This window comes from Sturnira hondurensis, unplaced genomic scaffold (genome assembly GCF_014824575.4).
Source record: "Sturnira hondurensis isolate 20B ecotype Veracruz unplaced genomic scaffold, ASM1482457v3 Scaffold0018525, whole genome shotgun sequence".
NCBI classification, from domain to species: Eukaryota; Metazoa; Chordata; class Mammalia; order Chiroptera; family Phyllostomidae; genus Sturnira; species Sturnira hondurensis.
The window spans coordinates 3915318-3934163 of NW_028091156.1; the positions used below are offsets into that span (position 1 = coordinate 3915318).

Genomic DNA, 18846 nt, shown 5'->3' on the forward strand with positions numbered 1-18846 from the left:
AAAAGAAGCTGCTGACCAATATCCATCATGAACATAGACACAAAAATTCTAAGCAAAAGTTAGCACATTGAACCCAACAATTATTTAAAAGATAATACATTATGGCCAAGAATGGTTTTAACCCAGGAATGCAGCATGGGTTTAACATTCAAAAAGCAGCGCAAGTGATAATGTCAATAAACTTGAAAGGAAAACTATGTGATTATCTCAATAAATGCGGAAAAAGCATTTGAAAAAAATCCAACACCTTTTCATGATAAAAACTCTCAACAAACTAGGAATCAAAGGGAACTTCCTCAACCTGATACAGGGCATCCATGGAAAACCTGCACTAACGTCACACTTGACTGTTGAGGACCGAACCCTTCCCGCGATGATCAGGAACAACAGAGGCGGGTTCATGCCTGTTACTGTGGTGCAGGAGGCTCCAGTCACGCAAAGGAAGGACGGAAGGAAGGACGGACGGAAGGAAGGAAGGAAGGAAGGAAGGAATGCAAGGCAGCCAGGTTGGAAAGAAAACATAAAGTTGTCTTTATTCACAGGCAGTACGAATATCTAAGCAGAAAATGCAACAGAATCTACTAAAAAACTGCGAGAATAAGTGAGAACACTAGGTCAATAAAACAAATCGATTGCATTCCTGTACATTAGCAACACAAAACCAGAAACTGAAAATTTTTATAAACAATACTATTTACACTTTAAAAAATAAAACAACTGGAATGAATCTGACAAAAGATATGAAAAATAGGTACACTCAAAACCACAAAATATTGTGGAAAGAAATTACAGAAGACAAAAAGGGGGGGAGACATGCATGTTCTCAGGTCAGAAAACTCACATTGTTACAAGTCAACCCCCCTCCCCACACTGCTCCGTGGATTCCATGCAATCCCCGTGAAAATCCCACTGGAGCTTTCTGCAGAAACTGACACGCTGATTTTTAAATTTACACAAGAATACAGAGAACTTGGAATACCTACAACAACTTTGAAAAAGGACAAAGTTGGAGAACTCACACCTGACTTCAAGATTTATTTAAAGGCTACAGGAATCAAAAAGTGTGGTTTGGTATGAATAAGGGAGACAGATAAACACAACTGAAAAGAGAACCCAGAAACAGACCCATCCATCCATGGACAACTAGCTTTTAATGCGGGGCCAAGGCAAGCCCGTTGTCTTCTGAACCAGCAGGACTAGAACCCTGGGCCGCCCTGAGTGTGGTGCTGAGGTTTCCTTTCCCTGAAGAGCTGTGTGAACAGGCCACAGGCCCTGCCCTTCGGGACTCGGGACAAGTGCAGGCGGGACCTCCCCTCCCTGAGAACCAAACCGGGCACTTCCTTGGAGGCCACCCAGCCACCCAATGTGTCCGGGCCACTGCTGGTACGTGGGGAAGGTCGTGGTCAAGCAAGAGGAGGGTTTGCTGCGCCTGAGCACGCACTTGAAGACTGATTGTGCTCAGCAAGTTCGTAAAAGGAGGCGCGTTATCGTGCGGAGAGTCACGGGAAAGCAGGGGAGGTCAACAGTGGGCTGGGACAGTGAGAGGCACAGGGAAGGTAGTCAAAACACGGTTACTTCATAGGACCTGCCCGTCCTGCCCGCCAGCTGTGGCCACATCCGCCCCAGGCCCTGCTCTCTGGTGTCAGAACCTGGGGAGCAGGTGCCCTGCACCCTGAGTGGCCTTACCGGGCCTTGCGAGGCCTGGGAGGCAGCAGAAACTTGAAGGAGTGGCTGGATCTCCACCTGGAGCCCCTCCACTGAGCGTGACCTTGGGAAGGGGGCAGCCCATCGGGACCACCAAGGGAGCTGGGAGCTCTCCTGGCCTTGGCCCCCCACTCCCCAGAACCAGCATCTGCTCCGAGGCCAGTGAATGAGATCAAAGTGAGCCCAACGTGCTCCACTCCCTCTAAACAGAGAAGACCCAGAGGCCCCTGGACACAAAACCAGAGGAGGGTCGGCGCCCTGGAGAGGAATAGCCTGGACTTCAGGCCTCCTGACAGAGTGGGGCGCTTCAGCTACAGTTATTAAAGCCATACACCCTTTCTGTTTATAACAGGTTTCAGAGAGAGCTAAGGAATAAAGTAAAATGAGTCCTTCCCTTCCCACACCCAGCGCACTCCCAAAGCATCCCAACATAGTTTCTAACATATCTCCATAGAAATCTCCTATCCAAGTGTATTCCGTTGAATGAATAATTCACTTGATAATAACTAATGTACAAAGCACATCTTAGTCGCACGGAAATTGGAAGTGGAAAAACCAAAGCAACTAAAAATGATAAAAGTGGACGCCCGATCCTCCCAGGGTGCAGCTTTTGGGATGACCACCAGGTGGCAGAGTTACCAATAGCATTCCCCAAATGACAACTGGAAAGTTACAGGAAGGGAAAAGTACCCGGCTGGAAATGGGATGGCCAGATGCCTCCCTAAACAGGATTCTGTGGGCCTTTGGCCCAATATTTTGTCCACTTAGAGCTACGGGGAGGCAATAAGGGGAGCTGCAGGAAAAAGAGATTACATTCTCAGACCCTAGCTTCCCATTGGGTTGGGACCCCTTTGATCTCCAGAGCAGCTCTGTGGAGAGCTGATGGCTTTCACGTGGGAAACACAGAAATGGCTGGGCAGCCTGGCCTCCCACCGCTGTGAGGCTCCTTTTGGAAGCCAGGGCCATCCCTCCCCCTCGAGGTGGGCAGACTACACAAGAGGAGGACACACCCAGGAGGAGGATCCAGCCATGGCCATCCTTGTTCGTTGTTAAAGGGAAACCCAGTTCAGTAGGAGGAGCTCTTCCTAATGAACCTTTAACTTCAGAGTCTCGTAGTCACTTCCTGTTTGAGTTCCTCACACACACTTCCTCTACCAGGCCCGACCTGGCTGCTGCCGAGAGCGGCTGAGCCAGAAAACATTCGCCCTCCACGCTTGGGAGCAGGGGTGGGGCAGGCCGTGGTGGTCCAGGGCCAGCCACACTGCTCGCTGCCCTTTCTCTGGGGGCCGTGCTGGGGTGGCCTTGCTGGCACTGTGCACAGGGCTCTCCCGAGGCATCTGCCTGGGATTCCGAGATGCCCTTGGCAAGCCTTGTCCTAATCTACTTGGATCCCCAGGATGGGGGCAGGCAGAAAGGGGGCGTTGAAGCAGTTACAACACAGCCTTGGGCAAAGAGGGGCAATGACCTTGGCTCCAGAAGGAGCAAACCTCTTCCCTGGGAGGGCACAGTGGAAGTGTCAGAAAGGAGAATCCTTGCTACAAGTCCTAGTTGGCATCTGTAGAGGCCAGCAACTTTAAATTATTTTTAATCCTCAACCGAAGGCATTGTTTTCATTGCTTTTAGAGAAAGAGGGAGAGAGAAGCATTGATGGTCTGCCTCCTGCACATGCCTGAACTGGGAATCAAACCCCCAACCCAGGTATGTGCCCTGACTGGGAATTGAACCTGCAAACTTTTGGCTGTGGGATTACCCTCCAATCAACCAGGTCATTTGGCCAGGGCTAGGCCAGCGATTTTCAGCTGGTGCGCCTCGCTGGCACACTGGTGTGCTGTCCGAATTTTTAAAACCTGCAATATCTAACTGTGTAGTCAAGGGCACTGACCTCTTTTCTCTTAGATTGTCAAATAAACAAAGGGCAACAACCAACACAATAATAACCATCCAGTGTGAATGAATCACAATTATACTCATTTTTTGTCACGTCGGCAAAAAGTATATTATTTGGTGTGCCACAGAATTTTAATAATGAGCTATATAGGCCATGAGAAGAGAAAGGCTGAAAATTGCTGGTCTAGCCTGTCTCTGAGACCACACCCCACTTCTGGCCGTGGGTTGGCAGAGGGTCCCAGACCGGTGGCACACTGTGGCTCTTCGTGGCTGGAACCTGACTGTACCGGCCACACGGAGCCCGAGGAAGGCACTGGGAGGTGGTGTAAGGGAAGGGGGGGGATGGGAGAAGAGTTCCACGTCCCATGGACAGTGTTATTGATATTTAAACACTAGTCTGGTCTTGCAATGTCCATCAGTTCTGACGGGCAGATTAAGGTGACCTTTTTATGTGATTTGAATGACCTCACCTGCTAAACTGGTACATCCTACACAGGCCACGGAAGGCGCCAGTAATTACTGAAGTCACTATATACCTTGCGTGCTATGGACCTAATACATAATGACACACCTGTGGTGCCAGGCACACAGTAAAAATGCCAGTTGTTATTAAAACATAGGTAGTGCTCCTATTCCGATATGACCGTGTATTATATTTGATGTGTCAAATATAATGTGCGAGCCAAATGCTTCATTTAAAAATAAAGGGGAACAAAACAGTGTTTATATTGGGACCCACACTAATTGACCATGATGGGCGTAATAACTGTTGCTCTGATGTGGCCACTTCGGTATGGAGGCTGGGATTTTCCCCCCATTATCCTATTACTCGTGACGTAAGAGCTACGGAACACAAGGAATCTCTCATAATGCTAACCATACGCTACGCCCGATTCTTTCCAAGGGAATGCTCCCCCGAGGAGGGTCGGGCCGAGCGGAGGGTGGAAGCCAGCGAGCTCCACCCTAACCTGCCCTGGGTCATTCACCTCAGGGAGGCCAGGGTGCTGATGGGTCTCCCTCAGGGCACTGAAGTCACTGTTTGGTGACTCTGGTAAAATCCTGGACTTGCTAGGTCCTGAATCGGTCAAAGAGCTTCCCAAGCCCCTGAGACGTCTTCCCATCCATCACGAGTTCCACTTCACTGGGCCACTCAGGTGACAATGGTTTCCCAAATCCAAGACACAATTCAACAGTCAAGCTGTATCTTTTTATTTTTATTTTTTCCTTTTCTCTCTTTTTTTCAGAGATTTTATTTAGTTATTTTTTAGAGAGAGGGGAAGGGAAGGAGGAGAGGGAGAGAAACATCAGTGTGTGGTTGCCCCTCACATGCTCCCAACTGGAGACCTGGCCTGCCACCCAGGCATGTGCCCTGACTGGGAATCGAACCTGCGACCCTTTACAGGCCTGCACTCAATACACTGAGCTACACGAGCCAGGGCAGTCAAGCTGTATCTTGAAATTCCCCAGGCTTTGAGATCCCCTAGAAAAGGAACAACCAATGAGGTGGCAGGGATAAGAAGGAAGAGGATTCAGCCCACCCCACCCCCCCACGCCCGAAATCTAATGCCTGCTTGCCACCAGCCCTCCCCAGTTTAACCACGCTGGTGTAGGTGAGTCAGAGAGGAGGGGGTGGCCATGTGTGGTTTTGCCAAGTGTCTGGTGTCCTGATGACAACGCCTCCTCCCTCCTCCTCCTCTTCTTCCGGAGACTCTTCCTTCAAAGCCCTCCTTCCTCGTCAGTACTGGAGGCCACTTCCTTTCCAAAACTTGGGTCAAGGAGATCATGGATGTGGACACACTAACAAAAAAGACTTCCTGGATGAGATGTGAGTGTGTGCACAGAGCAAGGCCACGCACGCTGAAAGCCAGAGGTCACTGACCACAGTTACCCCTCCCATCAGGGCAGCTTCCTTACCTGTAGCCAAGCAGCTTTTGAGGCAGTGACAAATCTTTGTACCTGTCGATACCCCGGAGGAGACATTCCTCACCAGGTCTCCGGCCCGAGCCTCAGTGACAGACACCAGGAAGATAAAGACTGACAGAAACCTGTAGAAACAGGACAGGGCTGGTTCTCCTGGTCCTGGACGGTCTCTGACACTTGGATTACGTTCAGCACAATACACTGGGTCACTGCTCAGCCTTTACAGAGCCTCCTGGCTTTGCCAAAGAAGTATTTGTTGGCAGAATTGAAATATTAGAAATATTAGTTGGGTAGCTAGAAGCAGAGACCAGAAAAAAATCACAAGTAGAAATGAGCTTATAAGTAGTACTATTCACAATATTGGGTAGATAAGCATGACATCTTTTATTTAAGAAGCCACAAGTGTAGTATATTTGGGGTGTTGCTTATTTGCAACTTATTTCCTAGAAGAATATAGTACATTTCCTCTAAGCAAGTTCATGTTTAGCCACCGGCCAAGGAAACTCAGTACAGCTCTGTTGCTATAACGACACACTGTCCGGAATGCAACAAAACGGTTCCAAATTATCCTGCCGAACGTCAACACGAAGAGTTCTTAATGCACAATCCTTGGGACAACCTGACTCGGTGTCAAACAACCAGATTTCCGTTTTAATAGCTCTATATGGGGCAAAGGGAGAAGAGGGCCCCCTCCCCCGCTTTGTTCCACTCTTCTCTGATCCGTGCTATGACAATCTTCTCTCAACTCATATCAACGCTGTAATACAACCTCACGGTGAAAAGATGTATCCCAGTTCTTCTTTTTTTAAAAAAATATTTCTTTTCAGAGAGAGGGTAAAGACAGGGAGAGAAACATTGATGTGTGGTTTCCTCTCATACACCCCCAACAGGGAACCTGGCCCACAACCCAGACATGTGTCCTGACTGGGAATCACACCATCAACCCCTTGGTCTGCAGGCCAGCACTCAATCCACTGAGCCGCAGCAGCCAGGGCCGAAGTTCTTCTGATTATGGTTTCAGAGTTTATGACAAGAGCTGCAACTTCCAAAGCCTTTCAGCTACCAAATAGATTTGTTTCCTAATACCATCTTGAGCTGTATTCTTTTGGCCCCGAAACACTGGCTTTTTAGCTTACTTTACTCTTAATTCTACTATCAGAAATACAACTGCACAAGTGTGAGCATAAATGGCAAGCTGACAGTCAACCTCAGTGTTTGGGAGGCAATAGGGAGTAGTGGAGACTGTGGTCAACTGGAGAGCACATAACCTCCGTGAGAAGCAGGAGCCACTGTTAGCACCAACAGTTGGTCTCGCAGAGTGTGGACCCAAGTCTTTCTGCAGAAACCACAGATCCCCATTCTTCTGTATAATTTCCCCATATTTATATATGAACTATTTATTAGCTTAAAAAAATGTCATCAGCTTGCCAGTCTGCTGCCTCCCTTCAATGGCTTAGTGGTAGCATGACTGGCCATAGGAGAACTAACCTAGAAGGCAGGAACCCAGGAATCACAGACCTAGTTCTGACACCAACCCTCTCTGCCACTGGGCCTCAGTTACCTGCTCTGAAAAGTTTGGACATGCCAAACTCCTAACCCTAAATTATTATACTGCATAGTTAAATAAGCTTTTTGGATGGTCAAGTCCCGCAAGCATAACCAGAAACATTAAAAGGAAAACAACAAAAATTGTGCCATAGCAGGGTTCATCGCACTGTCCAGACATGGCCTTGGTGTGGCCAAGCCAGCTGGCTGACGTAGGCTCGAGAACACGAACGCTTTCGCCGGCCTGACCTCTCTGTGAGAGCCCCCCGCCCCCCACAGAAAATACAAATTGTGTCTCTCCTGTACACCCTGACTACGGCAGGAATTGCCCCTCTAGGAGACAGAGCTCTCCTGGGCGTTTTGAACCCAAGCCCAAGGCTTCCAGGGAACACTGTGAGTCAGAAGACGAAGCTGGCCAGCAGGCTGCCCTGAGCCGCGACTCTCACTGTGCGAGTTCGGGCTCGGCCTCTCTGCAACGAGATCTGGAGTTGCCACATCGTGGCCTTCTGCGTGAGCCAACTGTACTCAGAACAGCTCTCATTACGTAACCCTGGCCGCAGCCCACGTGTGTTCACGGGCACACAGCTCGCCCTGTGCAAAGGCACACACCGCATTTCAGATATAGCACCATCCCCCCACCCCCCCCGCCACTGGGGGCACAGTAGGGGAATAAAAAATATTCAGTGGGAAAATGATGAAAGATGGGTAAATTAGAGGCTTTTTCCCTGCTGTGAAGGTTAAAAATAGGCACATTTCAGGGCAAGTCAAAGTATTCACATTCTTGTGGTTGAGACTGTGTGGCTTGGGCAAAGGGAGGCAGGGGAACAGAGAGCCCAGTGAGTTCCGACGGGCGCATCTTCCCACAGCAGCGCATCCTGACAGACAGCTCGGCCTCAGGTGGAGTGGGAGGGGTACTCGGCACCTGCACATCTAAGTGCGTTTGTGCCTCAGTTGTGAACAACGGGGCTTTTTATTTTGCCGCTGGCAGCTGCCAGTAAGTATCCAATATGTTTTAAAGGACGAGTTGCCTTTGACTCCAGAGCCAAGTATGATCTATCGCCTTGGTTCTGTCTCTCTTAGAGGTATTTTTTTCACTGTGCCCTGGCTTTGGGTAACCAGTGTTTGTTCTGAATCAGCTGGTTCTTACCCTAAGGCTCCTGTAATCTCTTCTTCTTTGTGTGCATTGCCTTGTTGATTTTAGAGACAGAGGGAGGGAGGGAAGCATCGGGTTGTTGTTCCACTTACTTATGCATTCACTGCTTGGTTCTTGCATGCGCCTTGGCTGGGGATCAAACCTGCAACCATTGTGCCATATCGGGATGATGCTCTAACCAAGTGAGCTGCCCAGCCAGGGCGTGCGAACCCATCCTTCTGCCTGGAACACTCTTGACTCTGACCTTCACGAGAGTAGCTCCCTCAGATCCCACCCCTCAGGGGGGCCTCTCTGGCCGTCCAACAAAAGTTTTCCCTGCATTCCGGGTTGCCTGACCCTACCTCAGTGTTTGGCCTAGCATTCACACCACCTAACACAGTTCCTGTTTCTTTCTTCTCTTATTGCCCATCTTCTCTCACTAGTATACAAGCTCGGTGGAAATAAGAATTTGGTGTCTTATTGGCTGCATATTTCCAGGCTAGAACAGTGCCTTGAATGTGGCGAATATGTTAGTTGAAAGAGTGGACGGACAGTTGGACGAACGGAAGAATGCACTCTGCAAATGCTGTGAAGCGCTCATGGGGCCCCTCAGGAAACAATAAGGACCAAGAGCCTCCTTGAAGGACGCCACAGTCTACCAAAGCAGACAGACATTCCTACCGCACAGTACGGAAGGGGAAAGGCTTTCTAGGCGTACACCAAGCCCTCTGCCCATGAGGAGCATGAGGACGTTCTCTACAGAAAGGTTAGAAGTTGGCCAAAGGGCAAAGGTGAGAATTGGGATGGCAGGGGAGGCACGTTGCTGAGAAACATCACGACGAATGCACCAAGTCTGAGGACGGACCGCGGGTCCGAGAGCCACCAGGGAAGGAGCGAGGGGACTGAGGACTTGGAAGAGGCAGGGGCCGGCTGTTAAGGAGCCTCCTGCGCCAGCCTCTGGACATTAGGCTTTACTCCCCTACGCATTGGAAGTATTATGATCATTTTAAGTAGGAAGTGACAGGATGACCTTTTGTTTTAGAAAGACAGCTTTGGCGTCAGTGAAGGCGACTAATGAGAGAGAAGGACAAAGCACCCGGGAGGCTGTGGTCCAATCCAAGTGGAAAAGAGGTGGAGGACCCCAACTATTAGTGGCCACAGAGAAAGAAAAGACTATTTAAAAGCCACTAGAAACGGAGGATCTACGGAGCACGGTGACACACAAAATGCAGGCGGTGAGAGAAGGGAAGGGCCTTAAAGAAAATCCCAGGTTGTGCTTTTGTTGGCGGAACTGTCGGTTCTCGTGGTTCAGGCCGTGAAGCCCCAAATCTGTTTCGTCTGAGTCTGCCTGCTTGCACCGGCCCACGGACACTTGCCCGAATGGCTGTCTACGGCCCTGGCTCAAACGGTGGTTCACCTGCTGAACAAGGACACCTGTGCAGAAGTCCCGCTGGCACGCGGGCATCGAGGCTGCAGCCCGAGGGGTTTCTTGTTCACAGAGACACATGGGCTATTACTTTAATGCACAGCCATTTTTGGAGACACACACTGATCCATCGCCACAGAAGCATGACTATTGGTCTAAATATAGACGCGCCTGTCACCTCGGAGAAAGAACAGACCAGAAGTCATGACTCCACTTACTCCAAGGAAATTTTAAGGTGTTACGATTGAAAACCAAATCGATGTAACAGTTCTTCAGTCTGTAAATCTGATCGAAAGAGCAAATTCTGATCACCTTACCTATGTTTCTCTTCTCTTGACCTTAACTGCTCATTTGGACCCCAGACCCCTCTAAAGCAGCCTGCACCCCAACCCTGAGATATTTCTCAGTCTACAGGGGCATCTCACAGGTGCTCAAAAGCAAGTACTGAGACGCCTGTCTGGCCAGACGCCCTGCGGGTCTCCCTCCCCAGTTTCTTTCTTTTCTCCTGCTCTAGCCCCCATCTGCTGCTGCCACCTAAGTGGCTACAAAATGATAAGAGCATGGGCTCCAGGGCCAGCCAGCTTGGGTTTGAATCTTGGATGCGCCATCTGCAAGCTGTGTGACCTGGGGCAAGTTATCTAGCCTCTCTGTGCCTTGGTTTCTGCCCTTGTCAAGTAACAATATTCTCTAACCTTCTTCATAAGCTGTGATGATTAAATACGTTAAAATTTATCAAGCACTGAGAATAGTGCCGAGCACAGAGCAAGCACTCAGTGAACGTAGGCTATGATTCCTACTAGCACTGGGGGCACCGGGAAAGCGATGAGAGCCCGAAGGCAGAGTTTATGCCTGATCCTTTGAAAGGATGAAGGGCCGGCTGTAGTGTTCAATAAGGGGTAAGTGGAAGGAAGGATAAACTGTAAAGACATGCTTCATTCAAGACTGAAGGGCAGTTCTAATGGGAACTTTGCTCTTTGATGATGAAGTACCTGTCAAGCCTCTACATTAGACCAGAGAGAAGAAAATAAAGTTTTAAAACATAATGCCATTTACATTAGCATCACCACCACCCAACACAGAGAATCTAAAAAAGGGGCGTAAGGGCTCCCAGAAGAACCAACAAGCATCACCAAGAAAAACGAAAGAAGACCTGTGTCCATGGATACACCGCGTTCCTAGACACAAAGGTTCACTGTCATAAATCTACTTGTTCCCCCCCAAATCTATAGATTTCATTCAATCCCAGTCAAAATCTCAGCACTATTTGTGTGGACATTGAAAAGATGATTCTATTTTCTCCTATAAAATGCAAAGGGACAAGAACAGCCAGGACGACCTTGAAGAAGAAAAACGGAGTTGAAGGACTCACACCCCCAGATGACAAAACCTACAGAGCTCCAGCAGCTAAGCCATGTGGCATTAGCACACAGTCTTGTCAACTGAAGCACAAAGGAACCCAAGGGGGGACAGAGAGTTTAGGAACAGGCTCACACGTGTGCGGTCCTCCAATTCCTGGCGACGGCACCGCGGCAGGTCGTCTCCGAGTGGCTCTGGGTTATCTGGATAGCCGCATGGAAAAGCAAACCACCCTCAGCCTTTCTCTCACAACTGTCACCCAAAAACCCCCAATCAATTCTAGGACTATAGACATCATTTGGAAAGGCAAAACCCTGAGACTTCCAGAGACTAAGCAAGGAGAACATCTTCATGCCCTTGAGGACAGGCAGTGACTTCTAAAGTAGGCCACGAAAAGCACAGGCCATAAAGGGAACAATTGGGGAAGCGGATTTCAGTAAGAACTTCTGCTCATCAAAACGCCATTAAGAGAGTGAAAGCAAACCATACAGTGGGAGAAGAAATTCGCAGTAGATCTGTCTGACACAGGACTCACACCCAGAATGCACAACGGAGTCCGCAAGTCGACAGGAAACTGGAAACACAACTCTAAAAGGGGGAGGAGCGGAAGACTTGAAAAGGCACCTCATTAAGAAGAATATCCAACTGGCCCCGGAAATACATTTGAAAGAGCTCGATATCATTAGTCATCAGAGACATGCAAATTACAACTACAATAAGGTACTACTGGGGTCCTGGTAATATTCTAGTTCATCACATGGGAGGCAGTTTTGCAGGAGAAAATTCGCTGCGTCGGACACTTAAGGATGTGTACACCCCTCTCTCTATAGTATACTTCAATACAGTGTTTCCTAAAAAAGAGAGACTTTAGAAATAACACCAACCGAATGGAACGTGTGGACCTTGTTTGGATCTTGCTTCACACAAGCCAACTGTTAAAAGAGATTATGAGAGCCCTGGCTGGTGTGGCTCTGTGGATTGAGAGCCAGCCTGTGAACCAGGGGGTCGCTGGTTCGATTCCCAGTCTGGGCACATGCCTGGGTTGTGGGCCAGGTCTCCAGTGTGGGGTATGTGAGAGGCGACCACACATTGATGTTTCTCTCTCTCTCTTAAAAAAAAAAAAGACTATTAGACAGTTGAAGAACTTGAACACTAACTGCATAATGATGATAATTAAGGGATTATTAGATTTTTAGATATCATGGTAATATTATGGCAATATTTTCAAAGACACCTTTTTAAAAATTTTTATTTATTTATTTTTAGACAGAAGGGAAGGGAGGGAGAGAAATAGCAATGTGTGGTTGACTCTTGCACTGGTCTGCAACCCAGGCATGTGTTCTGGCTGGGAATCGAACCGGCAACCTTTGGTTTGCAGGCCCGCGCCCAGTCCACTGAACCACACCAGCCAGGGCCTGAATAGATGTCTTAGCTCACCCTGACTCGTGCGGCTCCATGAGCTGGGCATTGCCCCACCAACCAAAAGGTCACTGGTTTGATCCACCAGGCACACCGATGTTTTTCTCCCTCTTTCTTGCTCCCTTTCCCACTCTCTAAAAGTAAATAAATATAATACTTTTGAAAAGAGACATCTTATCTTTTAGAGCCACATACTGAAGTACAAATGCACATTATAAATAAAGTAATATCTTGAATTTGCTTAAAAATAATCCAAACTAGATGGGGGGGGATGGCTGCCGTAGCTGGATGACGGCACCCGGGAACCTCAGTGCTCCTCTCTCTGCCTCCGTGTTGGTTTAAAATCTTGCATAATGAAACCTTTTTAAAATCACAGTGAATCCCAGGTTGTATGGTCTTTTGGCTATTCACGACTCCTCTCTTCTACCCTTCCCAACCTAATCAAACAATATTAGGTAGTGATGGTGGAAACCATAAACATTGACCCCTCAGGCTACAGGGACCTCCAGAAGCCACCGTGGCTGCTCCTCCCGTATCAGGCTGAGGAGCTGAAATAGCGGAGAGCCGCTCCACGCGTGACATTGCCCAGCACAGGAGGCTAAGAGCGCCTCTTCTCAGAGCCGACAGAGGAGAAAACAATTCCTGGGCACCTGGGTAAGGCGGAGTAATCCTTTACCCGTATCTTTGGGGTATATGCCCACCTGAGGCATCTAAGCAGCCTGGTGCCCTCCCTGAAAGAGCAGACTCTTAACAGAAGCCCCTGTGGCCTTCCTGCACTGACCCTCCTCATCCCGTCCCCCTCCAGCATTGCCACAGTCATCGGCGGCTCCCTCGACAGCTGACCGGGCTGGAGCTCCTACTGGAATCAAGTATGAATTCTTCTGCAAGTCAAGTCTGCCTTTCTTCCGCCGGGGTCCCGCACTAGTGTGGGCTTGCTCGGTTCAGAGACCCTCCCAAGACAGACACAAGGCGGCAGCGTACAAATGACCTGGCTGGGGCCTCCCAACTTAAAACATCACCAGGGAGCCCTCCGGGTCTGGCGCTCTCCTTGCTCAAAGGGAAAGAAAAGTCAGCCACTCCTTCTGGTCCTCCTTCACCAGTTCAAGGTGTAACCTGTCATCTCCAGGCTACATCTGGCTTGGTGTGCGGTCCCTTTTAGGCAAAGCGCAGCGTCTCCGCAGGGCTTCTCGGAGGAATGAGCTGTGTCTCTGATAAGGAGCTTGCAGGCGCTCCCTGTGGTCGGTTTTAGAGGAAGAAAAACCTTTTACTCTCCCTCTTGGGCTCACTTATCTGCTACTAATTAGGCTGATGAAACGAGGAGGGCTTCGAAGGTGAGGCCCCAGGCTTCACATACACAAAAAGGGCAAAGTGCAAACATTAATTTATAGGACTTGCTTCCCTTCCTTCTTCTGACTCCGAGCAATTTAAGCAACGGGTGCTTTTCAGACCAACACCAGCCGTCTCTGGGAAGCGGCGGAGTGTCCAAAAGGAGCACGCGACTCTCCCACGTGCCAGCTATGGGCCCCCAAGTTTTCTGTGCTTCAGCTTATCGCCTGTAAAATGGGGGTCCTCATCGCATGCACATCACCAGGCTGCTGAGAAAGTTAAATAGTACAGTATGAATAAAGTACTTAAAACAATGCCTGGTCGGCGTTAGCTCACAGTGTTATTTTATTGTTACCAAACCTGTGCCCTGGGCACGCGCCATCACTGGGAAGAAAGGCTGAGAGTGGAAAGGGCGGACACTTGGAAACAAAATGAGAGGAACGGCGTAGTTGAAACTCTGCGGCCAAGAGAAGTGCGGTAGAAGCACACCTGTGTCTATCTATGCCCACTGTATTTGTCACTAATTTAGAGATAGAGACCAAGACACTCTGAGATAAGGATCAGAGGTAGAGCAGGAAACCAGGCGTCCTTCTGGTGCAGAAAGGCGCTCAGAGAGGCTGCTCGTGTGCGGGGGTGGAAACCCCACTCACACTAGAGGAAACGGCGAGTCTCTGAAGCCCCGCGGGTCCTGCTTCGGCCGAGCACAGCTCCCTCAGCCACGGAAAGAAGTCAAGAGCTACCGTTCCGTTCCTTTGCTGTTAATAACCGGCACTCATAAAATTTCAGCTATTACAATGTTTCATATGGGCGTAGACATTTAATGTTATTTAGTAAAGACCGCAGCTTTAGAATAAAAACAATTAACTGAAGGAATCCAGAGGTCTTTTCAACAGGTTTTTTTTTAATTTTATGAATAATTACCTACTGTACTCGTTCAAATTTTTAACACTCCAGCCATTTAGGCCATTTCTTCTGTACGGGCTGCATATACGTATGTGGAAACCTTACTTTCTCATAACAGTCAGAACCTGTTTGTTGTTAACCATCATGGCTGTGTTTCACCCTCATTTTCAATGGTTATGCTGGTGCCAGGAGGGGGGGCAGCATGCACAGAACTGGGAGTAAGGGAGGCTGCCCCAAGGGCCAGCTGTCTGCTCTGCCCGGGCTCCAGGGGCTATCAATTATTCATCCACCTGTGAAAGTTAATAAATAGGAATGTCTTATGCCCTTTATGCCCCAGATGAATCTAACCAAATGAGAGGTGGGGTGTGTGTCTGCAGTCAGCCATCTGAGAACACAGGAGGTGCAGGTGAGGGAAAGGAGATTTTAAAATAACAAATATAGTTAATGCCTGTCAAATACGCACAGCACTGCTTTATCCAGCCTGGTTTTATTATGATTAAAGTCTCATGAATATTTTGATGGCTTTAGGATGTCGTTTCAAAAATTTGTTAAGTGCTTTAACAATAACACATGTATTAACACAAAAAACGAAAGAATTCAAATAACAGGTCGTCACAATAAAAGCTTACACGTAGCTAGAAAACACAAACACTGAAGAGGAGGAGCAAATGGAAAAAATGAGAATCCCCTCCTCACCACCCCAGTCCTTCCAGCCAAAGGTTAACCACTGTTTGTGCTTTTCTGTCCTACAAGGAAGAAAATTGTATGCACAATATTCTTTTTTTTAACCAAAATGAATCTCATTATACACGTTGTTACATGCTTTTTTACTTGACACTATTTCCATATTCGCACACGTGACTGCCACATTCTGCTTGCTCTTACACACGATTCTTCAGAGAGTGTCATCACTGCACACGCAGCTTAGCGTGAACACGTTTGGCTTTTGTGTTTCAGTGTGACTCACCACGAAAGTCAGGGCAGCGCGTACAAGCTGCTCCCAGCGGCCTACCCAGCAGTGCGGTGAGAAAAGAACAATCCAGCCTCATTGGTTTACTTGAGTCCCTCCAGAAAATTCACTGAGGCACTATGACTTCCACCCTATGGATCTCAGGACCCGCTGGAGGGGCCACAGAGCAAAGGACCCTTTCCTGCTGACAGAGCTCTCTCTACAGAACAGCCGGCTCCCTTCCAAGTGTACAGGTGCACGTGACAATGCAGGAGCCCTGCCTCTGCACGCAGATCCACCCAGTGGCCGCCCCAGCCGACTTCCAGCGTGCACCGAATGTCCATGGCATGAACGGATGCTTGTAGAAGGGGATGGTAGCAAGCGCTGCAGAGCCGGGCGTGGGACAGCAGGCCAAATGGCCGGATGACTGCGCCCTTCACACAGCTACTGGGAACACCCAGCCCACAGAAGACACCAACATACACAGGTGTCTGCCTGGAGGTGCACGGGCCTTCGGCTGGGTGGCAGAGTGGGGTCCAAAAGTGGCTACAGAGTGCAGAGCTCAGAAATATTAATAATAATAAGACCTCTTGTATCTTTGCACTCAGTGGCCTCAAATCCTTTTGGAAATGATGGAGGATTTAAATTATATTCCAAAACTTTTCAACATAGTCTTTCTCCAAGTATCTGTTACATTGGTTGATTCACACATCAATTCTATGAAGCAAGTAGGCCAATGTCACTCACTGTGCCCACTTCAAAGGTGAAATGACTGTGGAGCAGCAAAGTTAAGTGACCTGCCCAAGGCCAATTGGCTAAGTGTTCGAACTCCAGGAACTGTGCTCTTTCCTGAGTTCTCCCACGCCCACCCACTTCCAACAAGTCTGGCACACCAGTTTTAGAACTCCAGACAAAGAGAAGCTAAGAGCGAAGCTAGAGAAGTAAATGCAAATATATCCCTTCCCACGGATGCCTGAAATCCTGAAAACTACCTCTTCCTAACAGAACTTTTTAAAAAATATATTTGATTGATTATACCATTACAGTTGTTCTATTCCCCCCTTAATTCTCCTCCACCCTGCACACCCCTCCCCCACCATTCCCCCCCTTTAGTTTATGATGTGTCTCAAGTTCTTTAGATTCTATATTTCCCCCACTATTCCTGCCCTCCCCCCTATCTATTTTCTACCTACCATCTATGCTATTTACTGTACCTTCTCCTCCCTTCTCCTCCTCCCACTCTCCTGTTACTAACCCTCCACGTGTTCTTCATTTCTATGGTTCCACTCCTGATCTAGCTGTTCTCTTGGTTTGCTTTTGTTTTAGGTGTGGTTGTTAATAACTGTGTGTTTGCTGTCCTTTCACAGTTCATATTTTTCATCTTCTTTTTCATAGATAAGCCCCTTTAACATTTCATATAATAAGGGCTTGGTGATGATGAACTCCTTGAATTTGATCTTATCTGAGAAGCACTTAATCTGTCCTTCCATTCTAAACGAAAGCTTTGCTGGATAAAGCAATCTTGGATGTAGGTCTTTGGATTTCATGACTTGGAATACTTCTTTCCAGCCCCTTCTTGCCTGTAAGGTCTCTTTTGAGAAATCCGCTGACAGTCTGATGGGAACGCCTTTGTAGGTGACAGTCCCCTTATCTTTGCTGCTTCTAGGATTCTCTCCTTCATTTTAATCTTGGCTAATGTAATTATGATGTGCCTTGGTGTGTTCCTTCTTGGGTCCAACTTCTTTGGGACTTTCTGAGCTTCCTGGATTTCCTGGAAGTCTATTTCCTTTGCCAGACTGGGGAAGTTCTCCTTTATTATTTGTTCAAATAAGTGTTCCACTCGTGGCTGTTTCTTTCCCTCTTCTGGTACCCCTATAATCCAGATGTTGGAACGTTTAAAGATGTCCTGGAGGTTCCTCAGCCTCTCCTCATTGGTTTGAATTCTCATTTCTTCATTCCTTTCTGGTCGGATGTTTCGTTCTTCCTTCTGGTCCATTCCATTGATTTGAGTCCCAGTTTCCTTTCCATCGCTATTGGTTTCCTAGACATCTCCCTTCATTTCAATTAGTTTAGCCTTCATATGTTCCTCTAATTTGTGACTATAATCAACCAGTTCTGTGAGCATCCTGATCACCAGTGTATTGAACTGTGCGTCTGAGAGGTTCGCTATTTCTCGGTCGCTTAGAGTTATGGGCTCTGGGGCTTTGAGTTCTTTTTGAGCCATATTTTAGACTGTTCATGCCTGTTATGTATGAGGAGCAGAGCCCTAGGTGTTCACCAGGGCTGGGCCATTCAGTTGCTGGGCTGTGATGCTGTATGTGGGGGTGGGGGTCAAAGGAAAGCAATGGTGGTCCCCTCTGCCGCCTCCCACTGCTGGGGCTGCGCGTCCATCCCACTGCACGCGAATGTGTGACCACAGCCAGCCCGCCCCGCACCCTCACTGGGTCTGCGCTGCTACTCCAGCTGCCTACGCGCCTGGGTCGGGGGATCCTTCCTGCCCGACCCTGCTCTGCTGCTGGCTCCACCCCTCTTACTGGTCCCGGTTGAACGGTTAGTTGTTGTTGGACTTCTGTATAGTTCAATTTTTTGTTCTTTGGCTGTGTCTTTGTTTACCAAACCTTTGTTGTATTCAAACTTGGTTGTGGGAGAAGGCACAGTGTTTCCACCTATGCCTCCATCTTGGCGAAAGTCTAACAGAACTTTTATAAACTGAATAAAATGAATGTTGCTGAGTACCAGGTCGAGATACCAAACTTAAACCTTGACAGAAGAATAACAGTCTCCACTAGTTTTACAGAAGGAGTCTGTGATAATTTGGTTTATATTTTATTATAAACACCCTTTATCTCAGCTTTTTAAAGAATCTCATAGCTCAATTTTTACAATTAAGACACTGCCTTGGACAGTACTAGCGATTTGTCATTCAGATATCTAACACCGATCTCTTTCTTCCTTTTTTTTTTTTTAGAGAGGGGGAAGGGAAGGAGAAAGACAAGGAGAAACATTAATGTGTGGTTGCCTCTCGAGCACCCCCTACTGGCGACATGGCTCACAACCCAGGCATGTGCTCTGCCTGGGAATCGAACTGGTTACCCTTTGGTTCCCAGGCCACAGTTCAATCCAATGAGCCACACCAACCAGGGAGTGCCCTAACAACTATTTCTTGAGTTTCTATCAGTCAGGACTGTCCTAGATGAGTGTTTTTCAAACTTTTTTGAAAATGTCCTAAGTATACATGTTCATTTATCTTTCCTCAAAGACAACCTCAACGTTTTTTCC

The 18846-nt window shown here is 48.2% G+C and overlaps 1 protein-coding gene and 1 long non-coding RNA gene across 3 annotated transcripts in view; both read right to left on the reverse strand.

Moving 5' to 3' along the window:
* CNIH3 (cornichon family AMPA receptor auxiliary protein 3) overlaps nt 1-18846 on the reverse strand; it is a 157425-nt gene that overhangs the window by 136403 nt on the left and 2176 nt on the right. The window lies entirely within an intron of this gene.
* On the reverse strand, nt 15514-18564 carry LOC119003133 (uncharacterized). The gene is made up of 2 exons (XR_005069880.1): nt 18268-18564; nt 15514-16574 (listed from the first exon to the last, which is right to left on the reverse strand). It is a non-coding gene; the product is annotated as an uncharacterized LOC119003133 (long non-coding RNA).